The sequence below is a fragment of the Panthera onca genome, chromosome E2 (genome assembly GCF_046562875.1).
Source record: "Panthera onca isolate mPanOnc1 chromosome E2, mPanOnc1 haplotype 2, whole genome shotgun sequence".
NCBI classification, from domain to species: Eukaryota; Metazoa; Chordata; class Mammalia; order Carnivora; family Felidae; genus Panthera; species Panthera onca.
In genome coordinates, this window is record NC_138353.1 from 680,517 (window position 1) to 700,918 (window position 20,402).

The window sequence follows — 20,402 nt, forward strand, 5'->3', positions numbered from 1 at the left end:
AAGCGTCCGACTTCAGCCAGGTCACGATCTCACGGTCCGTGAGTTCGAGCCCCGCGTCAGGCTCTGGGCTGATGGCTCAGAGCCTGGAGCCTGTTTCCGATTCTGTGTCTCCCTCTCTCTCTGTCCCTCCCCCGTTCATGCTCTGTCTCTCTCTGTCCCAAAAATAAATAAACGTTGAAAAAAAAAAATTAAAAAAATAATCTGGCTGAAACTTGGCCCTTGATTTAAACTTCATTCTATGACAATATTTAGTATATGGGCAAAGGCCACTTTTGGAGGGTTAGGCCGAGAAAATACTATTTTAAATCCTACTTATTTTGTAATGATCTTGTCTAATTCATAATGTAATTGTTATTTGGTGTAATACCGGTACAACTGGTATGATCAATTTAATGGGCTCTAACAAAACCTGTGGTAATACTGACATAGGTTGTAAAGTATATTGGGAAACTGAATTAAAACCTCTACAGGGTGCTCTCTCAATGCAATATGTTTGGCCAGAAGAGGGACTAGAATTAGTTAATTATAATATAATTTCAAATTTAATTAATCCACAGATACCTTTAATTGACTTACTAAAAGTTCCTTAAAATCAAATTCCAGTGTAATTAATGTACATGAATCAATATATTGGTTTTAGGCATTAATATAGTGAACAATTCTGTACATTACTCAGTGCTCATCATGGTAAGTGCACTCCTAATCGTCTTCACCTTTTTCATCCAACCCCCACCCACCTCCCCTCTGGTAACCTTCACTTTGTTCTCTGTATTTAAGGGTCTGTTTTTTTGTTTGTCTCATTTTTCCCTTGTTTTGTTTCTTAAATTCCACATACAGCTGAAATCATATGGTATTTGTCTTTCTCTAACTGACTTATTTCACTTAGCTTAACACCCTCTAGTTCCATCCATGTTATTACAAATGGCAATATTTCATTCTTTTTTATGGCTGAGTAATATTTCAGTGTGTGTGTGTGTGTGTGTGTACACACGCACACATACATATATATCACATCTTCTTTATCCCTTCATCTATCACTGGATAGATGTTGCTTCCCTAATTTGGCTACCATAATGCTGCAGTAAACATAGGGTGCATATATCTTTTTGAATTAGGGTTTTCCTACTCTCTTTGTAAATACCCAGTGGTAGAATTACTGGATCATATGGTAATTCTGTTTATATACCGATACCTTTTTAAAGTTCCAATCTTGGTGGTGGAGAATTATAACAGTTACCAATCTTGTACATGATTATACACACCTTTGTTGCTGGAGTATATTGTTTTTTGTATTTTCTTTAAACCAATAGCCACATCTCATAGGAGGCACACATACATATTATATTGGCAGCTGTCTTTTTCCAGTGATGCAGGCAAAGGATTGAGAATGTGATTTATAATTAAAAACATTTAACCAACAGAAGGATAACTATGGAGGATAGAGATAGTTTTGCGCTTATCTCCGGGGATATCTGGATATCTGGTTTGACTCCTTGTTAAGATAAAGGCAGTGGGAATACAACATACTCTTTAAACTCTCCCAAGGTTGGTTTCTTTCCTGATGGCTTTCACCTGGCATAAATGATGGCTCAGGTCATGGAACCAGAGGGGCATTAAAGTTCCTCCTGGAACTTCTGCCATCCGCTCTCCTAAAGTCAAACTCTGTCATCACACAGATCTTAGCAGTTCATTCCAGAGATGAAGCATGTCCATTTGTAAATAAGCATCCTGAGGGTCTTCTGACCAGATGTGTCTTTAGGCCTCAAGGTTGGACTGCCTTGTCTTTGTCTAATTGTATCCTATACTTTGCACTTAAATAAAAGCCCTAAAGGAGAGTGGTCTTGGAGGCTCACAAGGCCAAAGATAGGTGTGATATCTCTATAGGTATAATTATAATTCAAAAAAATCAATGTATGTAGAAAGCTATACATGTGTACATATCCTAGGCCCCCACTCTGAAATGACCTATGGCCCCCACAATCAATGACTTACCAGTAGAAGAGAACACAACTAGTGCTCAACTATTGATTTACAAATACCATTTTTTTTTAATGTTTATTTTTGAGAGACAGAGAGAGACAGAGCATGGGCAGGGAAAGGACAGAGAGACAGAGGGAGACACAGAATCCAAAGCAGGCTCCAGGCTCTGAGCTGTCAGCACAGAGCCCAACGTGGGGCTCAAACTCATGGACCGCAAGATCATGACCTGAGCCGAAGTCAGATGCTTAACTGGCTGAGCCACCCAGGTGCCCCTATAAATACCATTTTCCTTTAAAAAATTTTTTTTAATGTTTTTATTTATTTTTGAAAGAAAGAAACAGCACGAGTGGAGGAAGGGCAGAGAGAGAGGGAGACACAGAATCTGAGGCAGGCTCCAGACTACCAGCTGTCAGCACAGAGCCTGATGCAGGGCTCGAACCCATGAACTACGAGACCACAACCCAAGCAGAAGTCAGACATTCAATCTACTGAGCCACCCAGGTGCCCCTATGAATACCATTTTCTAGTGAAAGGAGCCAGAACTCCTTGGAGAAGCTGATTCCAAGCTGGGACAGAAAATATTCTTTTTTTAAGCAGTTTACTTATTTTTGAGAGTGGGGGAGAGGAAGAGGGAGAGAGAGAGAAAGAAAGAGAGAGAGAGAGAGAGCGCGCGCGCACGAGCAGGGGAGGGGCAGAGAGAAGGAGATGGAGAATCCCAAGCAGGCTCCAAGCCATCAGCGCAGAGCCCAATGCAGGGTTCTATCTCATGAACCCTGAGATCATGACCTGAGCCAAAATCAGGAGTTGGACGCTAAACCAACTGAGCCACCCAGGCACCCCTCATGCCTGAAAATATTCTTGCATTTGCAAACAAGAAAATTGTAAAGAGTAACACACACACACACACACACACACACACACACAGACTGTAGCTTTAAGGTGTTCCCACTGTCCAAATCTGGGACAATTTTAGCATAAAAATAAATATTGACAGTAATTAATTATAAACCATTGAATATATTCATAATCAGAGCCCAATTTCTTTCTCAAGCAGCGATTCCCAAAACGTCCAAGTTTCCTTCCCACCCTCCATAACTAGAAAATCAAGCAAAATATATGACGTAGTTCAAGACGTCTCCAAAACTACACTGAGGCGCAATATTTCACTAGAAGAATGCACAGAACGCAGCAACGCTATTATATTCATGGTTACAATGTATTACAGCAAAAGATTCAGATTAAAACCGGCAATAGAAGATCCCTAGGGCAGGGTTTAGGAAAGAGCAGGCACTGACCTTCCAGTTGTCCTCTCCAGGGGACTCATGTGGACAGCACTGATTTCCCTCAGCAACTGTGCTTGATAGTACACATGGAGTTTTGCCAAGCTCACTCAAGCTTTGGTGTCCAGAATTTTTACTGAAAGTTGGTAATGCAGACTTGTCTGATCCCCGTGTAGCTGACCTTAGTCTCTAGCTCCTCAGGAGTTAGAGCTGCTAACTGTGGGCCAAGGCACCACCCGTATGGTCATGGGATCATAGGATCCAGGAGCCTCCACATGTGTTTCCAAAACTGGCCCTAAGGGAAAAGAGGCTACCTGCTTGTGAATCCAAAGAATACCTCCTTGGATTCCCCTGGTAGCATATTCCTGCATAAATCATTTCTGTTTTATTAGGGAACACTTCTGGGCACTGCCTTCCTTACTAGAGTGTTTCTCTAACATCACCTGAATCATTATGGGTATTTCAGGTATCAGAATTACTTTATGTTTTTCAGTATTATGAGCAGTTTCAAATCCCAATAGCCAGGCAGTAATTGTATCTCAAATGGAAAATTTCTGGTGCGACATCCTAGCAGTTGCCCCTGGGTAGTGTTCAGAAGCTTTTGCCATAGGCCCCAATCTGGATTCCACATCAGCTATCACAGAATGGTAGAGCTACTATATGCTGTCAGAACTCCAGCTTCTAACATGTCGTTAAAGTGGTAATTGCTGGGGCGCCTGGGTGGCTCAGTCGGTTAAGTGTCCGACTTCAGCTCAGGTCACGATCTCGCGGTCCGTGAGTTCGAGCCCTGCGTCGGACTCTGGGCTGATGGCTCAGAGCCTGGAGCTTGCTTCCGATTCTGTGTCTCCCTCTCTCTCTGCCGCCGCCCCCCCCCCTCCCCCCCCCCCCGTTCATGCTCTGTCTCTCTCTGTCTCAAAAATAAATAAATGTTAAAAAAGCTTTTTAAAAAAAGTGGTAATTGCTTTGTCCACCAGGTATCTATACTGTTTCATATAAACAACCTGTGTGGGCTCAGGCAATCTTACTGGTACTCATTTGGCATGTCCGGTCAGCATTATTTGAAGGGCAAATTTATATGCTTCCATTTTACAGTACCAGATAAGGGGAAGGCAGAAGTTTGTTACACATAGATATTTCAGTGCAATCTTTTTTACAAATCAAATGACTATGTAGGGACATTATTCTATTTCCCTATTTGTGCCACAATCACACTGTCCCAATTTGTATAGTCTTTTTTTTTAAGTTTATTTATTATTATGTTTATTTATTTATTTTGAGAGAGAGAGTGGGGGGAGAGAGAGAGAGGGAGAGAGAGAGTCCTAAGCAGGCTCCATAAGGTCAGCACAGAGCCTGATGCAAGGCTTGAACCCATGAACCATGAGATCATGACCTGAGCCAAACAAAATCGAGTCAGATGCTTCACAGACTGAGCCACCCAGGCTCCCCTGCAGTATTTTTATCTAACAGATTTGCCATTCTTTATGTTTAGATCTAGTACTTATTTATTTTTCTTTAAGATTAAAGCTAGAAATGTTTGCTGTTTTAAACTATATCTTCAATTTCAATATTTTATTTTTTTCAGTAATTTAAAATATAGTAATTTCTGTTAACTAAATTCCTTCTCTCCATGAATTCATCATTTACTTTTATCACATATAAGTGCCTATAAATTTATGCTAGGTATATAATAGTAAATAAGGATTCTTCTATTCTTTTTTGGTTTTACCAATAAAAATATGTGGTAGTAATATTTTATATATTGTAATGCAGTTATTTTCATCCAATGGATTACTTATTTAGTTACTTATTTAAAATTTTGTGTGCTTTTAACAGCAGAGGACATCAGAAATGTTTATGTTTGTGTTGGACTTTTATTCAATAAGGTACTTATTATTGTGAATTTAATTATTGCAAAAGGAAATGTTTTCCTATAAGACAACAGTTTTATGTTATTATTTAAAATGGATATTAATTAAATGTAATTTTTAGTTTTTTTTCAACATTCCCTCATTTTTCTTATTTTTATTGTTGTATCGCACAGTTTTGGTTGTGTTTTATTCATATCTTTTTCCTTAGAGATTTAAGGAGAATGTTGCCTATATAAATGGAAAATTTTGACTCCCTGACATATGTGATGATTATGAACGACACAATTGATTCTAATAGTATTTCATAAGTTTCTGTAGTGTTTCTCAAGTATACACTGATAGTTCTCAATCATGGGAATTTAAATCTATCTTACAGCTATTATTTCTGCCCTATTGAAAGGATTCTGCCCGGAAGACTTGATAAGGGGATATCCAGCATGGTGGTGTTCTTCCTTCTCAATTTAGGAAAGCCCTCATATTTCACCATCTAATACTGATTTTTTTTTTTTTTTTTTTAAGCAAGCTTCACACCCAGAGTGGAGCCCAATGCAGCTCTTGAACTCAGGACCCTGATATCAACACCTGGGCTGAGATCAAGAAATGTTTAACCAACTGAGCCATCCAGGTGCCCCCTCTAATACTTGAGTAATCAGTGAATTTTGGAAAGAAAAAATGTGTTCCTCATATGCAAATGCTCCCTAAAATGTTGATGACATTTTTTCTTTTTATTATTTTGTTTTATATCTTTGCACCTTGAGCCATCATGAAACAGATCTCATCCAAAATTAACTTTGTATATTTGTTCAGAATTTTCTTAATGTGATCTCATTTTCTAGTTGTAACAATTGGGAGACTCCTAGAGCAATCTGGATTCCCTCCCTATTCTCACAAATGTGTAACTGGGTACCCTGTGTCATTCATTGACCAAAGTTTCTTGGCAGTTCCAGAGTAATCAGGTTATGTTTTCTGCTGTTCATATAGTACCCCAGAAGGCTGGCATTCATCGTTCACTTAGACAATATGAGGAATAACATTATTTGAGTATTGAAAAACAATTCAAAATACAGAAAGAAAATAAGACTTTTACATAATACCATTAAGTGAAATGCTAAATAAATACATAAATACATTTCTTAGAAACAATATTGTGGTAAAGAGAATTCTCAAAATTAGTGATAGAAGGATACATTTTTAAAGATTCTCGAAGAGAAATGTAAAAATATTTACCAAAATGGGAAGAATACATTAATGAGGACTGTGAATATGTCACATAAACTAAGCATTTACTTATGTGGATATTTTACAGAAACCTCAATTATAAAATTTTATTCAAATACAATTAGGTATGTATTTTTAAAAGGTAAACAGTTTAGGAGCGCCTGGGTGGTTCAGTTGGTTAAGCGGCCAACTTCTGCTCAGGTCATGATCTCACAGTTCTTGGGTTTGAGCCCTGTGTAGGGCTCTGTGCTAACAGTTCAGAGCCTGGAGCCTGCTTCAGATTCTGTGTTTCCCTCTCTCTCTGCCCCCTCCCGGCTCGCACTCTGTCTGCCTCTCTCTCTCTCAAAAAGAAATAAACATATAAAAAAATTTTAAAGGTAAATAATTTATTTCATTAAGAACTAAAATATTTTTATTGTACCAATAATAATAATAATATAAAATTATCATTAAGTGTTTATGTTATTTTTTCCCTTCACACAGGTATTACTCAATGTTTTCAAGAATGAAGAAAATCTCATTTTGGAAGCAAAATGTTTAGTGACCCTCATAGTCAAATGTTCAGATTAATTCTATATCTTCTCAGACTTCACATCTAAAATTTCTCTAAAGCCTTAATTTTTTTCATCATCAACTAGTGTTTTTACAGAGATGTGTATGCCACCACCTTTGAATCACTACATAGTCACTGTTTTTTTTTTTCAAGTTTTTATTTAAATTCCAATTAGTTTACATACAGTGTGGAATTTAGTGATTCATCATTTACATACAGCAGCCAGTGCTCATCACAGCAAATGCTCTCCTTAATACCATCACTCATTTAGCCCATCCTTCCCTCCTACCTCCCACCATCCCTCCAGCAACCCTCAGTTTGTTCTCTATATTTAAGAGTATGTTTTCTGGTTTGTCTCTCTTTTTCCCCTCTATATTCATTTGTTTTGTTTCTTAAATTCCATATATGAGTGAAATCATATGTACTTCCATTTCTCCGAGTTATCTCACTTAGCATAATACTCTATTTCCATCCACATCTTTACTAATGACAAGATTTCATTTTTTATGGCTGAATAATATTCCATCCTATACATACACCACATCTTCTTTTTCCTTTTTTTTCTTTCAACGTTTTTTTTGTTTTGTTTTGTTTTTTTGGTTTTTTTTTTGGGACAGAGAGAGACAGAGCATGAACGGGGGAGGGGCAGAGAGAGAGGGAGACACAGAATGGGAAACAGGCTCCGAGCCATCATCCCAGAGCCTGACGCGGGGCTCGAACTCACGGACCGTGAGATCGTGACCTGGCTGAAGTCGGACGCTTAACCGACTGCGCCACCCAGGCGCCCCTATATACACCACATCTTCTTTATCCATTCATCAGTTGATGGACCTATGGGCTCTTTCCATAATTTGGCTATTGTTGATAATGCTGCTGTAAACATTGGGATGCATGTATCCCTTTGAAACAGCATCTTTGTATGCTTTAAGTAAATACTTAGAAGTGCAACTGCTGGATCCTAGGGTAGTTCTATTTTTAACTTTAAAAAATGTTTAATTATTTGGAGAGAGAGAGAGAGAGTGTGTGTGTGCACTAGTGGGGGAGAGGCAGTGAGGGAGAGTGAGAATCCAAACAGATCCACACTCACCACTGAGCCCAGCACGGAGATCAAACCCACAACTGTGAGATCACAACCTAAGCCTGTATCAGAAGTCAAATGGTCAACCAAATGGGCCAACACAGGTGCCCCTATTTTAAACTTTTTGAGGGACCTCCATACTGTTTTCCAGAATGCTGCAGCAGTTAGCATTCCCATCAACAGTATAAGAGAGTTCCCCTTTTTATGCATCCTCACCAACAACAGTTGTTATTTGTGTTGTTTATTTTAGCCATTCTGACTGGTATGAGGTGATTTCACTGTTGTTTTGATTTTTATTTCTCTGATTATGAATGATATTGAGCATTTTTTTATGTGTCCATGAGCCATCTGTATGTCTTCTTTGGAAACATGTCTATTAATGTCTTCTGCCCATTTCGTAAGTAGATTTTTTTTTTGAGTGTTGAGTTTTATAAGTTCTGTATATCTTTTGGATACTAACCCTTTATCAGGATTGCCACTTGCAAATATCTTTTCCCATTCTGCAGGTTGCCTTTTAGTTTTGTTGATTGTTTCCTTCGCTGTGCAGAGAAAAGTTTTCTATCTTGATGAAGTCCCAATAGGATACTTTACCTTTTGTTTCCCTTGCCTCAGGAGACATATCTAGGAAGAAGTTTTTAAGGCTGATGTCAAAGTGGTTACTACCTGTGTTCTCCTTGAGGATTTTGATGGTTTTCTGTCTCACATTTAGGTCTTCCATCCATGTTGAATTTATTTTTTTGTGTGAGAAAGTGGTCCAGTTTGATTCTTTTGCATGTTGCTATCACTATTTGTTGAAGAGACTGTGTTCTTTCTATTGGATATTCTTTCCTGCTTTGTGGGAGATTAGTTGACCATATAGTTGTGGGTTCATTTCTGGGTTTTCTATTCTGTTCCATTGATCTATGTGTCTGTTTTTGTGCCACCATACTGTGTTGATCACTAGAGCTTTGTAATATAACTTGAATTCTGGAATTGTGATGCCTCCAGCTTTGCATTTGTTTTTAAGATTACTTTGGTTCTTTGTGTAATTTGTGGTTCCATATAAATTTTAGGATTGTTTGTTCTAGCTCTGTGAAAAATGCTGATGGTATTTTGGTAGGGATTTCATTAAATGTGTAGATTGCTTTGGGTAGGATAGACATTTTAATAATATTCATTCTAGTCCATGAGCATGGAATGTTTTTCCATTTTTCTGTGTCATCTTCCATGTCTTTCACCCATGTTTTATAGTTTTCAGAGTAGAGATCTTTTACCTCCTTAGTTAGGTTTATTCCTAGGTATCTTATGGTTTTTGTTGCAATTGTAAATGGGATGGATACCTTGATTTCTCTTACTGCAGCTTCATTATTGATGTACAGAAATGCAACACATTTCTGAACATTGATTTTGTATCCTGCAACTTTACTGATTTTGTGCATCAGTTCTAGCAATATTTTGGTGGAGTCTTTAAAGTATCATGTCATCTGCAAATAGTGAAAATTTGACTTCTTCCTTGCCAATTGGGATGTCTTTTATTTTGATTCATTGTCTGATTCCTGAGGCTAAGACTTCCAGTACTATGTTGAATGACAGTGGTAAGAGTGGACATCCCTGTCCTCTTCCTGACCTTAGAAGAAGAACTCTTAGTTTTCCCCCATTGACGATGATATTAGCTGTGGATTTTTCATATATGGGCTTTATTATTTTGAGATATTTTCCTTCTATATCTACTTTGTTGAAGGTTTTTATCATGAATGGATGTTTTCCTTTGTCACTTTTTCTGCATTTATTGAAAGGATCCTATGGTTCTTATTCTTTTATTAATTAATGTGGTGCATTACATTGATTGATTTACAAATATTGAACTACCTGTGCAGCCAGGAAGAAATCCCATTTGATCATGGTGAATAATTCTTTTAATATACTATTGGATTTGATTTGCTATTATTTTGTTGAGAATTTTTTAATCCATATGCATCAAGGATATTGGCCTGTAGTTCTCTTTTTAAGTGGAGTCTTTGTCTGGTTTCAGAATCAGGGTGATTCTGGCCTCATAGAATGAGTTTGGAAAGTTTCCTTCCATTTCTACTTTTTTTTGGAATACTTTGAGAAGAATAGGTATTAACTATTCTTTTTTTTTTTTTTTTTTTTTTAAATTTATTTATTTTTGGGACAGAGAGAGACAGAGCACGAACGGGGGAGGGGCAGAGAGAGAGGGAGACACAGAATCAGAAGCAGGCTCCAGGCTCTGAGCCGTCAGCCCAGAGCCCGACGCGGGGCTCGAACTCATGGACTGCGAGATCATGACCTGAGCTGAAGTCGGAGGCCCAACCGACTGAGCCACCCAGGCGCCCCAGGTATTAACTATTCTTTAAATGTTTGGTAGAATTCCCCTGGGAAGTCATGTGGCCCTAGAGTTTTGTTGTTGGGAGATTTCTGATTACTGATTCAATTTCTTTGCTGGTTGTCAGTTTGTTTAAGTTTTCTATTTTTTCCTGTTTTGGTTTTGGTATTTTATATGTTTCTAGGAATTGATCCATTTCTTCCAGATTGTCCAATTTTTGCCATATGGTTTCTCAAAACATTCCATTGTACTTGTTTGCATTTCTTTGGTATTGGTTGTTATTTTTCCTTTCTCATTTGTGATTTTATTTATTTTTATTCTTTCTCTTTTCTTTTTGGTAAGTCTGGCTAGGAGTTTATCAATTTTATTAATTTTTTCAAAGAACCAGTTCTTTGTTTCATTGATCTATTCTTTTAGTTTCTGTACCATTTATTTCTGCTCTAAGCTTCTTCTGCTGGCTTTAGGCTTGATTTATTGTTCTTTTTCTAGCTCCTTTAGGTGTAACATTAGTTTGTTCGTTGGAGGTTTTTATGGCTTTTGAGGTAGGCCTGTTTTGCTATATACATCCCTCTTAGGACCACTTTTGCTGCATCCGAGAGGTTTTAGACAGTCATGTTTTCATTTTCATTTGTTTCCATGTATTTTTAAAAATTTCATTGATTTCCTGGTTGACCCATTCATTTTTAGTAGCATGTTGCTTAACCTTCATTTATTTGTGGTCTTTCCAATTTTTTCTTGTGGATGACTTCAAGCTTCATAGTGTTGTGGTGGGAAATATGCATGGTATGATCTCAATCTTTTTGTACTTGTTGAGGCCTGATTTGTGATCTAGTATGTGATCTATGCTGGACAGTGTCCAATGTGTACTTGAAAATAATGTGTATTCTGCTGCTTTAGGATGGAATCTTGTGAATATATTTGTTAAGTCCATCTGATCCAGTGTGTCATTGAAAGCCATTGTTTCCCTGTTAATTTTCTGCTTAGATGATCTGTAAGGGGGGTGTCAAAGTTCCCTATTATTAATGTATTATTATCAATTAGTTCTGTTATGTTTGTTATTAATTGTTTTATATCTTTGTGTTCTTCCAAGTTGGAGGCAAATATATTTACAATTGTTAGATCTTCTTGTTGGATAGTTCCCTTTATTATAATATAGAGCCTTTCTTCATCCTTGTTACAGGCTTTGGTTTAAAATCCAGTTTTTCTAGAGCATTGGGTGACTCAGTCAGTTGAGTGTCTGATTCTTGATTTTGGCTCAGGTTATGATACCAAGGTTGTGGGATCGAGCCCCATGTTAAGCATGGAGCCTGCTTAAGATTTCTCTCTCTCTCTCTCTCTCTCTCTCTCTCTCTCTCTTTTTCTCTCTGTCTCCCTCCCTCCCTCTGTCCCTTTCTGCTTAAGATTTTATCCCCCCACCTCAAATTAAAAAAATAAAATATTTAGTTTATCTAATTGTTTAATTATTGCTACTTTAGCTTTCTTTTGATGTCCATTAACAAGATAAATGGTGCTCCATCCCCTCATTTTCAATCTGCAGTTGTCTTTAGATCTAAAATGAGTCTCTTGTAGGCAGCATAGAGATGGATCTTATTTCCTCTTTTTTGTTTGTTTGTTTGTTTTGTTTTATTGGGGGGGTCTTGCTTTTTAGCCATTCTGATACCCTATGTTTTTTGATTGGAGCATTTAGTACATTTATAATCAGGGTGATTATTGATAGGTATCCATTTAGTGCCATTTTATTACTTGTTTTGTTTTTGTTTCTGGAGATTTTCTCTGTTCCTTTCCTGTCTTTGTTCCTTCTGGTCTTTCCTTCCCACTTAGAGAGTCCCCTTTAATATTTCTCGCAAGGCTCGTGAACTCCTTTCATTTTTGTTTGTCTGGGAAACTTTATCTCTCCTTCCATTCTGAATGACAGCCTTGCTGGAAGAAGTATTCTTGGCTGCAGATTTTTATCATTTAGCACATTGAATACATCATGTCACACCATTCTGGCCTGCCAAGTTTCTATGGAGATATCTGCAGTTATTCTAATGGATCTTCCCTTGTAAGTTAGGGACTTCTTTTGTCTTGCTGCTTTTAGGATTTTTGCTTTAGCAGTATATTTTACAAATTTAATTATAATATGTATGGTGTTGGCCTTGCTTTTATTGATTTTGGTGGGAGTTCTTTTTCCCTCCTGGATTTGGAAGTCCATTTACTTTCCCCAAGGAAGTGAAGTTTTTAGTCATAATTGTCTGAAATCAACTTTCTATCCCTTTTTCCTTCCCTAATTCTTCTGGGACTCCTATGATATGAATGTTATTACGTTTGATGGAGTCACTGAGTTCCCTAAGTCTTCTCTTGTGCTCCATCATTCTTCTTTCTCTCTTGTGTTCAACTTCGTTATTTGCCCTAACTCTATCTTCTATATCGCTTGTTTGTTCCTCTGCTTCTTCCATCCTTGTGGTCATTGTATCCCATCTGTTTCAAATTTCAGTTATTACATTTTTCATTTCTGCCTGATTGTTTTTTAACTCTTATTTCTGCAGTAGGGACCTCCCTTAAGTCTTCCATTTTTTTCTTAAGCCCAGTGAGTGTCATCAGGCATATGAATTATGTCTGTTTCAATTAGATCTCTATCTGTGACCTTATCTTGTTCTTTCTTTTGGGAAGAATTGCTCCATGTTGGCATTTTGTTTACATCTCTGTCTTCTTCTGTGTGTTAGAAAAGCCTATTATGTGTCTTGATCCTGAGAGTAATGACTTTATGAAAAGAGGTCATATAGTGTCCAGGGTCTGGCACTTCAGGGAGTGTCTCTGGTGTGTGCTGCATGCATTCTGCTGCTGTGTTTTGGCTGCTCTATCCTCCAGGCCAGTTGTCTGCAGAGGCTCTACATGCCTGCAGTGGTCAGTGTTTGGACCTTGGCCAAAGTGTGGTGAGTTTCAAGTAGGTGTGCTCTGGTCTGCTTGTTAAGTGGGACCTGATGCTACTTCCACTAGATTTGAGGACTTGTAAAGCTCTCTGGTCAGGAGACATGGTGTGGATGGAGCTTTGTGCTGGTCTTCCACTGAAGAGGCCCACTGCACTGAGACTTAAGCGCATTTGCCCCAAAAGGGCACTACTGGCACAGGGCTGGTGGATGGGACATTGTGTATGCAAGTTAGGCGGCCAGTGTCCACTGCTGTGATGTTTACTGAAACATTTTATGCTGATGGGAAGGGAAGAGAAATGGTGCTGTCAGCTCCTTTGTTGCCAGAGAGGGTGTCCTTGCTTGCTGCTCTCAGGGAAGCACTCCCAGAAGAGTGAATTATCCCTCGTGCATCACAGGCATTTTTCAAATCATTGTGTATGCTCTGTCTGTCTCCAGGTTGTTTGTCTGCCAGGAGCAGTATAGTGCAATTTGGGCTCTATCCCAGCCAAGCCTGCTGACTTTTAAAACTCAAAAATTTAAGTTTAAATTAAATCAAATAAAATTAAAATTTAAGTGCTGTGGGAGGGGTCTGAGCTGGTCTTCTGGGGGAGGGTCTCATTGTGCTGGGACTGATACAGGTTTGACTTAGAAAGGCAGTTGCACCAGAACAGGGGCTCGAGACTTGGAGCAAGCAGGCTTGCAGCCAGTGTCAGAATAAGCCACCCTTGGCACAAGGTTCAGCATCTGTGCTACGAGCAGGGGAGGAAAATGGCACCCGCTGGCATTTTTGTTCTCAGAAAGCCGTTTCTGCCACTTCTCACAAAGGGACTCCAAGAAGAGTGAATATTGTCTCCCTTGTGAGCCTTAGACATTCTTCAGATTATGCCTTCTACCCCCAGGTGGCTTGCCTGCCTTCTTTCCAGGAATAGGGCAGTACTCTCAGGCCTCTATCTGACTCAACTTTAAAACTGCAAAACTTTGGGGTGCCTGGGTGGCTCAGTCGGTTAAGTGGCCGACTTTGGCTCAGGTCATGATCTCATGGTCCGTGGGTTCGAGCCCCGCGTCGGGCTCTGTGCTGACAGCTCAGAGCCTGGAGCCTGTTTCGGATTCTGTGTCTCCTTCTCTCTGTGACCCTCCCCCGTTCATGCTCTGTCTCTCTCTGTCTCAAAAATAAATAAACGTTAAAATAAAAAAAAATTTTTAAATAAATAAATAAATAAATAAAACTGCCAAACTTTAAAAACGCCAAACTTTAAAACTACATTCTTTGAGCCCTGCTGGTTGCAAAAGCTCAGGAAATCAATCTACTTGTTTTCCCAGCCAATGGCTTTGGGGAAATTTCCTCCTCTTGTGATCTCCTGTACTCTCTCTCTTTCTCAGTGACCTGGGCTCTTTTCCCTCAGCAGCACCCAACATATGTTTCTCCCCAAACCACATCTCTACACTTCTTACATTCCTCAGTGTGGCCTCTTTTCTCTCTCTAGTTGTGAGATTTATTCTGTCAGACCTCATGTTGATTTTATGCGTACTCAGAGTGATATGATAGTTATCCTGTTGTGTCTGAGGGAGGAGATGACCTAGGATCCTTCTACTATGCCACCATGTTAGCACTGCCCCCCATCCCCACCCCAGAGTGAAGGTTTTAATGGACACCTCCTGAGCATCTCTGCAATGAATCAAGCAGCCCATAGGCTTAGAGGGCTAGAGTACCAGGGGCTCCTTACTGCCAAGGAATCCACACACTAAAGTCATCTAGCCACCTGCTTCTTTTGCTTGGAACTGTAAATCACGAAGGCCATTATAGGGGCACCTGGGTGGCTCAGTCAGTTTAGTGCCCGACTTCAGCTCAGGTCATGATCTTGCAGTTTGTGAGTTCGAGCCCTGCGTCGGGCTCTGTGCTGACAGCTCAGAGCCTGAAGCCTGTTTCAGATTCTGTGTCTCCCTCTCTCTGACCCTCCCCCGTTCATGCTCTGTCTCTCTCTGTCTCAAAAATAAATAAACGTTAAAAATAAATAAATAAATAAAGGTTAAAAATTAATTAATTAATTAATTAATTAAAAAAAGGTGGCCATTATACTCAGGAGGCTCCAATGCTCTAGCTGCCTACATAAGCAAACAAAAACCTATTTTCAAGCAAATTCTTGTGAATGCCTCAAGGGTAAGAAAACAATCCTAAGAACACCCAATCTCAAGCAGCCAACTAACTAGGCTTTCCTAAGTAAGGCAATTCCTTAAGCTATAGCCAATCTTATAACTTATTTGCTTCGTTTTCCCTTTTTGTCTACAAAAGCCTTTCCCCTAGTTTGTTTTGGTGCTGCCTGATTGGATTTGCTGTATGCTGAAATATACTGTGAAATTTCAATATACCTCAGTTTATCTTTTAACAGAACTAATTTTAAAAAGCCCATAAGGCTCATCCTTGCTCAGTTCTGCTTTTATTTATTAATTTTAAAGATTTTATTTAAAAATTTTTAAGTTTATTTATTTATTTTGAGGGTGGGGGAAGGGGCAGAGAGGGAGAATTCCAAGCAGGCTCCACACTGTCAGCGCAGAGCCTGATGCAGGGTTTGAACTCATGAACCATGAGATCATGACCTGAGTCAAAATCAAGAGTGAGATGCTCAACCAAAAGAGCCACCCAGGCACCTCTTAAAGATTTTATTTTTAGGGGCACCTGGGTGGCTCAGTTAAGTGACCGACTTTGGCTCATGTCATGATCTCATGGTTCATGGGTTCGAGCCCTGCGTCAGACTCTGTACTGACAGCTCAGACCCTGAAGGCTGCTTAGGATTCTGTGTCTCCCTCTCTCTCTGCCCCTCCCCCAGTCGTGCTCTGTCTCTGTCTCTCAGAAATGAATAAATGTTTAAAAAAAAAAGATTTTATTTTTAAGTAATCTCTACAGCTAACATGGGACATGAACTTACCACCTCAAGATCAAGTTGCATGCTCTACCAACTGAGACAGCCAGGCACCCCTCAGTGGTGCTCTAATTAAGGAGGGCTTCCTTATTGCCCAGTGTACTATTACATCCAATCTGCTGTCCTCACAAAATTACCTATCTTTGTTTCCATAGCAGTTGCCACCTTCTAACATACAATATAACTTACTATTTCTGCTTCCCTGTTTCCTGTGTCTTCCTTGAACATAATAAAAGTAACATGAAGATGGGACTGCTTGTCTTGTGCCTGCATTTCTCTCATGCATCTCCCAAAAGTTCCTGAAAACCCAGTGTGTGCTCAGTGCACATTTCTTAGAACAGTGAATAAAATGACATTTCAATTTCCCTCTCATTTTAACTATTCTTGGTGTCCTAAATGTCCCCTTCATGTCTTTCTCCAAAGTAGTGTGAAAATTAGTAAAGGACGCCTCATTTAAAATGGACTCAGGAGGGGGACCTAGGTAGCTCAGTTGAATAAGAATCCAATTCTTGTTTTCAACTCATTTCAGGATCTTACAGATGGTGAGATTGAGCCCCATGTTGGGCTCTGCACTGACAGCATGGAGACTGCTTGGGATTCTCTCTCTTTCCCTCTATCTCTGCACCTTGATGTGCTCTCTCTCTGTCTCTCAAGTAAATGAACATTAAAAAAAAATAGAATGGAGTCAGGAGGCCCTGAAGGCTGACCTCTCACATAGGTTGGACATGAAAAATCAGCAGGAAAAAGGAAAGGGAGGATGACAGGGAGGATGCTGCCCAGGTAGGACTTTAATCTTTAGCTTTAAATAAAAGAAGGATGATCTCTCCTTGTCCCAGCAAGGACACACTAACCATGGCATGCAGCCAATGAAAAACTACTGTAAACTCAAACTCTTGTTCTTTTTTTTTTTTTAACGTTTATTTATTTTTGAGACAGAGAGAGACAGAACATGAACAGGGGAGGGTCAGAGAGAGAGGGAGACACAGAATCTGAAACAGGCTCCAGGCTCTGAGCTCTCAGCACAGAGCCCGACGCGGGGCTCGAACTCACGGACTGCAAGATCATGACCTGAGCTGAAGTCGGACGCCCAACCGACTGAGCCACCCAGGCGCCCCTCAAACTCTTGTTCTTTAATGTCATTTATTGAAATATTCCTCCCCAATTTCCTTCTAAAACCTAGTAAAAGACAACTTTTATTGTGTTTCCTCAGATTTGCTAGTGGTATGCAATAGTGTGCTTATATGCAGTTGAAATTCCTCTGCTTTTCCTGAATAAACTCAGTTTGCTAATAAAATAACTGGCTGTTTATTTTTAAGCTTGAAAGTAGTATTACTCAGTGTTTTCAAAAATGAAAAAGTCAGGGTGCCAGAGTGTCTCAGTCAGTTAAGCATCTGACTTCGGCCAGGTCATGATCTCATGGTTCTTGAGTTCGAGTCCCACATTGGGTGAGCTTGAGCCCCCCCACCCCTTAGGGTGAACACAAGCACCACTTTAGATGAGCCACACTTCTTTCTCTCTCCCTCTCTCTCTTTCTGCCCCTCATGGGATTCTTTCTCTCTCTGCCCCTTACTTGCTTATGCCCTCTCTCTCAAAAAAAAAAAAAAAAAAAAAAAAATCACAATTTGGAGATAAAACCTTCACAATGACCAAGCACATTGGTGTAGCACAGTCACATGCTCCATTTGATTCTATCTTCTCAGACTACTTAGAGTCGGCTTCTAAAAGTCCTGTGAGTTTGTAACTTTTTTAGTCTTTACTGATGTGTAGATAGAATGTTGGTTTACCCATAGGTACTTCGGCCACTGCCTTTACACCACTAGATAAATGTTGTGAACTGCTTTCTGAAATGGCTTTTCACATCTGATTTTGTAGCATACTTTCAATTCCTACTGCCAGTGCCTGAAGAACTAAGAATCACTTCCCAGCAAGGAGATGAGATCATCGGGTTCAAATGACCCTTTAACTCAGGGTTCAGATTCTCCCTTTGCACACTCGCTCCAACTGAAAATGGCAACATGTGTTTGGGACCCAAAACAGCATCAGTTAAGTTGCTCTCTGTTTGAGATTAATGTCAGACTCCTAAAAAAAATGGAGTATGATGAAGTTTGGGGGTGAGGGAGGGGTGGTCCAGAGCCAACGACCAAGAAAGAATTCTTTAAGACATCTTTGGTGCAAAAAAGTGATTTTATTAAAGTATGAGGGCAGGACCTGTGGGCAGGAAGAGCTGCCCCAGACCCTGTGGAGAGACTGGATATATATTTAGGAGTTGGGGGAGGTAGAGTCAAGGGGAAGTTTCCAGTGAGATTTTCATATGCTAAACAAGAGTCACAGGATAATGGAGACCCAACTATTGTCAAGCTAAGGTTGTTTTTTCCCTCTAGCAAATCATTAGCATTAAGAAAGTAGGGAGTTCCTGGAGAAACATTTTACTCTGCCTGCCTCAAGTATCTGCCAATGGGCTGCAGGTTATAAGGAAATTTTACCTGCCATTTCCTTCTTTCTGCCTTTGTTCCCTCATATCCCTATTGATGGGTGATGTTGGAGCTCGAAGAAACTGAGCCTATAGTTTTCTGGAGATTAGGCTATTGATTAAGATTGTCTTTTTCTTGTAATTTACTAAGATATTTGCAAACTGATGGAGACTCCTGTCCTGTATAACTGTGATCTCTACCAGCCATTTGTCTTCTGTCCTTTCCTTTGTCCTTGGGCAGCCAGGAGTGCCTGAGAAATGTCACACAAATCGCAAATGGGGTGGGGAGCATTTGTGGCCTGTCAGCTTGACTTATGCTCTTTCATCAAGTATATATGAAAATATGAAGTAAAAATATATGGATAAAAGTGTTTCTCAACAGATGGGACACAATCATGATACAGGCAAGTGTAGAAGTGATGAAGTTTTGGGGTGATGGGGGGGTTCATGGGGTCAAGAGCCGACGGCCAAGAAAGAATTCTTGAAGATATCTTTCCTGCAAAACGGTGATTTTATTAAAGCATGGGACAGGACTTGTGGGCAGGAAGAGCTGCACTGGGGTTGTGACAGGTAACTCATTATATACCCTCAGGTTGGTAGGGGGTCAGGGATAGAGTATCTCTCTAAGTAATTTTGGAAGCAAGGTTTCCAGGACCTTGAGAGGCTAGCTGTTGCTAGGGAAACATCATTTATCACCGTTTAATAAAGTTTCAGTGATGAGACCCTTTAGATTCATATCAGGGAACCATAAGCTTGGAGTATGATTGCCAGCATGTATCTTGGGACAGTTGAGAAGTTGACTTACAGGATCCTCGAGGTTGGGATAATGTGAAGCCAAGGTTCTCTTTTGCTCCCTGTAAAGTGTCATCCTTGAGGCAGCCGAAATCCTAAAAAGGTGGTCCTGAAATCCTAAAAGGGTGGTCACTCTGCCAGTCTCAAGGACTTGTCAATGGGCTATAGGCAGTAAGGAAATTTAATTTTTCATTTGCCTTAGTTTCCCACATTACCATGGCAAGCACTTAACCTCTTTACTTTGTTGTTCAGTAGCCAGGAGTATCTAAGGAATATCACACATATTCCACTTGGTTGGGGAAGGGGGTGCAGCCTGTATTTTGCCTCTCAGCCTGCCTCATACTCCCTCATCAGAACCAGTGGCTAACCTCGTCATTGTTCACCTAACTCAGGGTGGCCTACCATCCCTCTTCCTTCTTCCCTGTCACTGACCTGTATAGGGTGTGACAAAGAAAACCACAGGCCTCAGATGGAGTCACTTCTGCTAGGCCATGTCACCAAACCTGGGCATAATACCTAAACTCATTGTACTCTCAACCAACCCCAGAAATTTAGTTTCCACTGGTCAGTCAGGAATATTGGGGTCAATACCAAAAAGGTTATTAGCCATATGGATGGACCCTTTCCATCACCAAAGATGAGGTGTTCCCCTGATAAGACCTTTTTGTCCCATAACAAAGTGACCCCACCTGACATGATCCTTTTTTTTCCTGTTTATGAAGTTTTTACCTTAAGCTTTCTGTAGCCCTTTGTTGCTTCCCTCTACTTGGTAGATGTGATGCCGCCCAATTCACAAATGAATGACTAATCCTAAAGACCTTTAAAATGCACTGGGCTGAATTTTTATGGTAACAGGGACTTTTCTATTGTTCTAAACAATTACAAACTGACTCTAACACTTCAGGCTGCAAGCATTTGAAGAGCAACAACATCTTTCCAGCTGTGCACAGACACATTTTGATGTCAGAACAAAGGCAGGAGGAAATGGCAGATAGAATTAAATTTCCTTATAACCCACAGCCCATTGACAA

General features: G+C 39.8%; 1 protein-coding gene across 1 annotated transcript in view; it reads left to right on the forward strand.

Annotated features, from left to right (window-relative positions):
* The window catches only part of LOC132691070 (uncharacterized), a 233,498-nt gene that overhangs the window by 17,929 nt on the left and 195,167 nt on the right, over positions 1-20,402 (forward strand). The gene's annotated exons all lie outside the window — the stretch shown is intronic.